Source organism: Eubalaena glacialis, chromosome 5 (assembly GCF_028564815.1).
Source record: "Eubalaena glacialis isolate mEubGla1 chromosome 5, mEubGla1.1.hap2.+ XY, whole genome shotgun sequence".
In the NCBI taxonomy this organism is placed as follows: domain Eukaryota; kingdom Metazoa; phylum Chordata; class Mammalia; order Artiodactyla; family Balaenidae; genus Eubalaena; species Eubalaena glacialis.
This window is the reverse complement of record NC_083720.1, coordinates 85,504,459-85,511,918: the sequence shown is the minus strand read 5'-3', so window position 1 is coordinate 85,511,918 and position 7,460 is coordinate 85,504,459. Positions and strand designations below refer to the sequence as shown.

At 38.2% G+C, this 7,460-nt stretch overlaps 1 pseudogene; it reads left to right on the top strand.

The window, feature by feature from the left end:
- Positions 1-5,248: 5,248 nt before the first annotated feature.
- On the top strand, positions 5,249-6,835 carry LOC133092184 (importin subunit alpha-1-like; annotated as a pseudogene).
- The last annotated feature ends 625 nt before the right edge of the window (positions 6,836-7,460 follow it).

Genomic DNA, 7,460 nt, shown 5'->3' with positions numbered 1-7,460 from the left:
ATCTATCTACATATACACACATACACACACACATGCACATCCTATTGTTCTGTTTCTCTGGAGAAACCTAACTAATAATATACTATATAATAGGCAAACTCTGAATCATATTTCTGAATCATATTTCAAGTTCAGCTTATATTCTCACTCTGACCTAACCTGCTCCAACAGGACACCTGAAGTGAGTACAATTGATTTTCTTTCTAATTTTCCCTAGTGTTATGCTTCCTTTCCTCACAATCTCTCCAACTTGCTAAACATGGTTTATGAGCATTCCAGTGTTGTAGCAGTAGCCAGGCCAGGTCTAGTTGACTAGTACTATCATGATCTATCACTGACAGCCTCTAAGTTTAGTGGGTAATCAAACTCTATCTCTTGTGGAAAGCTTTGTGGACTTTTCAGAGACTGTTCTCCACTGGGGATCCCTCATCTGTATTTCACTTAAGAGAAGTCATACATGCACCATATGGTCACTTAAAATCCCTCCTGTAACACTTCTGAGAGGGTCCACGCCTCCTCAAGGCAGTCAGTTGAGAAAGATTTAAAAATAACTGGTCTCCATCCCCTTTTCTAGTCCCTGAGAGAAAGCTCTCATAATTTTATGCCCCAACAAACTCTGGGAGGTGTCCTCATGAAGATACATTTCCTGGTTCTGTCCTTCACAAAGTCTTCATGAAACTACCCCTCCTGGTCCTGTAAGCAGACTGCAGGGGACAAATATCAAAATCTGTTTAGTCTTTCATAAAGCCACTTGACTGAACCTGACTTGAGAGAGAAAATAATTCTCTCCCTTTCTTCATGTGAGACAAGAGAATATATTACAGAGCTGTGATATTTACCAAAGAAATTCTGATCTCCAATTTCTTGAGATCTTAATTTAAATCATTTTATATCCAGAATCTGAATCAGCCACTAGAGCTACAAAATATAATTGTTAAACCTAAGTGAAGCAAATTGTTTTCATTTCATAGTTTCTGTTTTCCTCTGTATCTCAGAACCATAAATTCTAATTCTAATGATATAATATGTAATTCTAAACATAAATATTTACAAGATCTTTTCTATTCCAAATAAGGATACTAATTATAAGGCATTGTTGTTGGGATTGTTTTGTTTTTTGTGTTGATTTCTTTTTTAAAGTTTGCTCATTTCTGGCATAGAATTGGTCGCCTTTATTCCTTTAAGATTTAATTATATATTTCCATCAAACTGTTGGAACAAAAGTACATGAACACATAATGAATAACTTACATAATTTAACAATTGTGTAAGGATCCTGGCAGTTTATGCTAATGACCTGAAGTTTGGCTGAACCCAAATGAGTGAGTTCCTGGCCACTCAAATAACAGAATAAAATGTGAAGAAGTTCACAGGCAAATTCTATCAAACATTTAGAGAAGAGCTAACACCTATCCTTCTCAAACTCTTCCAAAATATAGAAGAGGGAGGAAGACTCCCCAACTCATTCTACGAGGCCACCATCACCCTGATACCAAAACCAGACAAAGATGTCACAAAGAAAGAAAACTACAGGCTAATATCACTGATGAACACAGATGCAAAAATCCTCAACAAAATACTAGCAAACAGAATCCAACAGCACATTAAAAGGATCATACACTATGATCAAGTGGGGTTTATCCCAGGAATGCAAGGATTCTTCAATATACACAAATCAATCAATGTCATACACCATATTAATAAATTGAAGAATAAAAACCATATGATCATCTCAATAGATGCAGAGAAAGCTTTTGACAAAATTCAACACCCATTTATGATAAAAACCCTCCAGAAAGTAGGCATAGAGGGAACTTTCCTCAACATAATAAAGGCCATATATGACAAACCCACAGCCAACATCGTCCTCAATGGTGAAAAACTGAAACCATTTCCACTAAGATCAGGAACAAGACAAGGTTGCCCACTCTCACCACTATTATTCAACATAGTTTTGGAAGTTTTAGCCACAGCAATCAGAGAAGAAAAAGAAATAAAAGGAATCCAAATTGGAAAAGAAGTAAAGCTGTCACTGTTTGTAGATGACATGATGCTATATGTAGAGAATCTTAAAGATGCTACCAGAAAACTACTAGAGCTAATCAATGAATTTGGTAAAGTAGCAGGATACAAAATTAATGCACAGAAATCTCTAGCATTCCTATACACTAATGATGAAAAATCTGAAAATGAAATTAAGAAAACACTCCCATTTACCACTGCAACAAAATGAATAAAATATCTAGGAATAAACCTACCTAAGGAGACAAAAGACCTGTATGCAGAAAATTATAGGACACTGATGAAAGAAATTAAAGATGATACAAATAGATGGAGAGATATACCATGTTCTTGGATTGGAAGAATCAACATTGTGAAAATGACTCTACTACCCAAAGCAATCTACAGATTCAATGCAATCCCTATCAAATGACCACTGGCATTTTTCACAGAACTAGAACAAAAAATTTCACAATTTGTATGGAAACACAAAAGACCCCAAACAGCCAAAGCAATCTTGAGAATGAAAAATGGAGCCGGAGGAATCAGGCTCCCTGACTTCAGACTATACTACAAAGCTACAGTAATCAAGACAGAATGGTACTGGCACAAAAACAGAAATATAGATCAATGGGAAAGCCCAGAGATAAACCCACGCACATATCGTCACCTTATCTTTGATAAAGGAGGCAAGAATATACAATGGAGAAAAGACAGCCTCTTCAATAACTGGTGCTGGGAGAACTGGACGGCTACATGTAAAAGAATGAAATTAGAACACTCCGTAACATCATACACAAAAATAAACTCAAAATGGATTAAAGACCTAAATGTAAGGCCAGACACCATCAAACTCTTAGAGGAAAACATAGGCAGAACACTCTATGACATAAATCACAGCAAGATCCTTTTTGACTCACCTCCTAGAGAAGTGGAAATAAAACAAAAATAAACAAATGGGAACTAATGAAACTTAAAAGCTGTTGCACAGCAAAGGACACCATAAACAAGACCAAAAGACAACCCTCAGAATGGGAGAAAATATTTGCAAATGAAGCAACTGACAAAGGGTTAATCTCTAAAATTTACAAGCAGCTCATGCATCTCAATATCAAAAAACAAACAACCCAATCCAAAAATGGGCAGAAGACCTAAATAGACATTTCTCCAAAGAAGATATACAGATTGGCAACAAACACATGAAAGAATGCTCAACATCATTAATCATTAGAGAAATGCAAATCAAAACTATAATGAGGTATCATCTCACACCGGTCAGAATGGCCATCATCAAAAAATCTACAAACAATAAATGCTGGAGAGGGTGTGGAGAAAAGGGATCCCTCCTGCACTGCTGGTAGGAATGTAAATTGATACAGCCACTATGGAGAACAGTATGGAGGTTCCTTAAAAAACTAAAAATAGAACTACCATGTGACCCAGCAATCCCACTGCTGGGCATATACCCTGAGAAAACCATAATTCAAAAAGAGTCATGTACCAAAATGTTCACTGCAGCTCTATTTACAATAGGTAGGACATGGAAGCAACCTAAGTGTCCATCGACAGATGAATGGGTAAAGAAGATGTGGCACATATATACAATGGAATATTACTCAGCCATAAAAAGGAACAAAACTGAGTTATTTGTAGTGAGGTGGATGGACCTAGAGACTGTCTTTCAGAGTGAAGTAAGTCAGAAAGAGAAAAACAAATACCATATGCTAACACATATATATGAAATCTAAAAAAAAAAAAAAAAAGGTCATGAAGAACCTAGGGGCAAGATGGGAATAAAGATGCAGACCTACTAGAGAATGGACTTGAGGAAACGGGGAGGGGGAAGGGTAAGCTGGGTCAAAGTGAGAGAGTGGCATGGACATATATACACTACCAAACATAAAATAGATAGCTAGTAGGAAGCAGCCACATAGCACAGGGAGATCAGCTCGGTGCTTTGTGACCACCTAGAGGGGTGGGATAGGGAGGGTGGGAGGGAGGGAGATGCAAGAGGGCAGAGATATGGGGACATATGTATATGTATAACTGATTCACTTTGTTATAAAGCAGAAACTAACACACCATTGTAAAGCAATTATACTCCAATAAAGATGTTTAAAAAAATGTGAAGAAGTTTACATACACAAATGGTTTTACTCATTAACTAAAAAATACGGATGACTTTCTGTTGAAATCTAAAATGAGTATTTCTTTTGTTGAGTATTAGAATATATTTTTCCTTTCTATGTTCAACTAATCTACAATAAAGGAGGCAAGAATATACAGTGGAGAAAGAGAGTATCTTCAGTAAGTGGTGCCTGGAAAACTGGGCAGCTACATGTAAAAAATTAAAATTAGAACTCTCTCTAACACCATACACAAAAATAAACTTGAAATGGACCAAAGACCTAAATATAAGGCCAGGCATTATCATCTCTTAGAGAAAAACTCAGGCAGAACACACTTTGACATAAATCACAGCATTACCTTTTGTGATCCACCTCCTAGAGTAATGAAAATAAAAGCAAAAATGAACAAATGGGACCTAAATAAAGTTTAAAGCTTCTGCATAGCAAAGGAAATCATAAACAAAATGAAAAGACAACCCACAGAATGGGAGAAAATATTTGCAAACAAAGTGACCAACAAGGGATAAATTTCCAAAATATACAAACAGCTCATGCAGCTGTATGTCAAAAAACACCAAGCAACCCAACCAAAAAACAGGCAGAAGATCTAAATAGACATTTCTCCAAAGAAGACATACGGATAACTAAAAAGCACATGAAAAATCCTCAGCATCACTAATTACCTGAGAAATGCAAATCAAAACTGCAATGAGGTATCATCTCACACCGGTCAGAATGGCCATCATCAAAAAGTCTACAAAGAATAAATGCTGGGGAGGGTGTGGAGAAAAGGGAACCCTCTTGCACTGTTGGTGGGAATGTAAATTGGTACAACCATCAGGGAGAACAGTATGGAGGTTCCTTAAAACACTAAAAATAGAACTGCCATATGATCCAGCAATCCCACTCCTGGGAATATATCCAGAGAAAACCATAATTTGAAAAGATATATGCACCCCAGTATTCATAGGAACACTATTTAAAATAGCCAAGACACCGTCCTCGGGCTGACCGTGGTGGACGTTTTGAGCACAGTTGATCCACAGCCTGTACGCCCCGCACCGCCTCCTGTGGAAGCTTGAGCCGGCTGTGTAGCTTTCTCCCTTTGTCTCATAACGATGTCCACCAGTGAGAATGCTAATTCACCATCTGCCCGCCTTAACAGATTCAAGAACAAGGGGAAAGACAGTACAGAAATGAGGCGGCGCCGAATAGAAGTTAATGTGGAGCTCAGGAAAGCTAAGACGGATGACCAGATGCTGAAAAGGAGAAATGTCAGCTCTTTTCCAGATGCTGCTGCTTCTCCACTGCAGGAAAACTGCAACAACCAGGGCACTGTAAATCGGTCTGTTGATGACATTGTCAAAGGCATAAATAGCAACAATTTGAAAAGCCAGCTCCAAGCTACTCAAGCTGCTAGGAAACTGCTTTCCAGGGAATAACAGCCCCCTATAGTCAGCATAATCCGGGCTGGTTTGATTCCAAAATTTGTGTCCTTCTTGGGCAGAACTGATTGTAGTCCCATTCAGTTTGAATCTGCTTGGGCCCTCACTAACATTGCTTCCAGGACATCAGAACAGACCAAGGCTGTGGTAGATGGAGGTGCTACCCCAGCATTCATTTCTCTGTTGGCATCTCCCCACACTCACATCAGTGAACAATCTGTATGGGCTCTAGGAAACATTGCAGGTGATGGCTCGGTTTTCCGAGACTTGGTTATCAAGTATGGTGCAGTTGACCCACTGTTGGCACTTTTGGCCGTTCCTGATTTGTCATCTTTAGTATGTGGTTACTTACGTAATCTTACCTGGACACTTTCAAATCTTTGTCACAAGAATCTTGCACCCCCCTTAGATGCTGTTGAGCAAATTCTTCCTACTTTAGTTTGTCTCCTGCATCACGATGATCCAGAAGTTTTAGCTGATACCTGCTGGGCTATTTCCTACCTTACCGATGGTCCAAATGAATGGATTGAAATGGTTGTGAAAACTGGGGTTGTACCCCAACTTGTGAAGCTTTTAGGAGCTACTGAATTGCCAATTGTGACTCCCGCACTAAGAGACATAGGGAATATTGTCACTGGGACAGATGAACAGACTCAGGTTGTAATAGATGCAGGAGCACTTGCCATCTTTCCCAGCCTGCTAACAAACTCCAAAACTAATATTCAGAAGGAAGCTACGTGGACAATGTCAAACATCACGGCTGGCCGCCAGGACCAGATACAACAAGTTGTAAATCATGGATTAGTCCCATTTCTTGTTGGTGTTCTCTCTAAAGCCGACTTTAGGACACAAAAGGAAGCTGTATGGGCTGTGACCAACTACACAAGTGGCGGAACAGTTGAGCAGATCCTATACCTTGTTCATTGTGGCATAATAGAACCGTTGATGAACCTCCTAACTGTGAAAGTCACTAAAATTATTCTGGTTATTCTGGACGCTATCTCAAATATCTTTCAGGCTGCTGAGAAACTAGGTGAAACTGAGAAACTTAGTATAAAGATGGAAGAATGTGGAGGTTTGGACAAAATTGAAGCTCTACAAAACCATGAAAATGAGTCTGTGTACAAAGCTTCATTAAACTTGATTGAGAAGTATTTCTCTGTGGAGGAAGGGGAAGATCAAAATGTTGTGCCAGAAACTACCTCTGAAGGGTATACATTCCAAGTTCAGGATGGCACTGCTGGGATCTTCAACTTTTAGATTGTACATCTGAGGCATAAAGTTGTTTGTTGTGTACTATGTTTGGTAGAAGTTTGTCTTACTGTTTCTCTACTAAGAACTCTTTACACGTTGTTTGTTATTGTAGCACTTTTTACAAAGAAACTATACTTGAACTGTTCCAAACTGTACATACTGTATGAAGCTTCTCCTCTCAATGTGTTTCTTATTTCTATGTGGAATTTCATATCTTGCAGTGTCCTGTAAATAAAGATTAAATTCCACCCTTTTAAGAAAATAAAAAATAAAAAACAAAAAATAAAATAGCCAAGACATAGAAGCAACCTAAATGTCCATCGACAGATGAATGGATTAAGAGGATGCGGTACGTATATACAATGGAAATTACTCAGCCATATAAAAAATGAAATAATGTCATTTGCAGCAACATGGACGGACCTAGAGATTATCATACTATGTGAAGTAAGTCAGACAGAGAAAGACAAATATCATATGATATCGCTTATATGTGGAATCTAAAAATATGATACAAATGCACTTATTTACAAAATGGAAATAGAGTCGCAAATGTAGAAGACAAACTTATGGTTACTAGGGTGGGAAAAAGGGGAGGGATAAACTGGGAGATTGGGATTGACATATACAC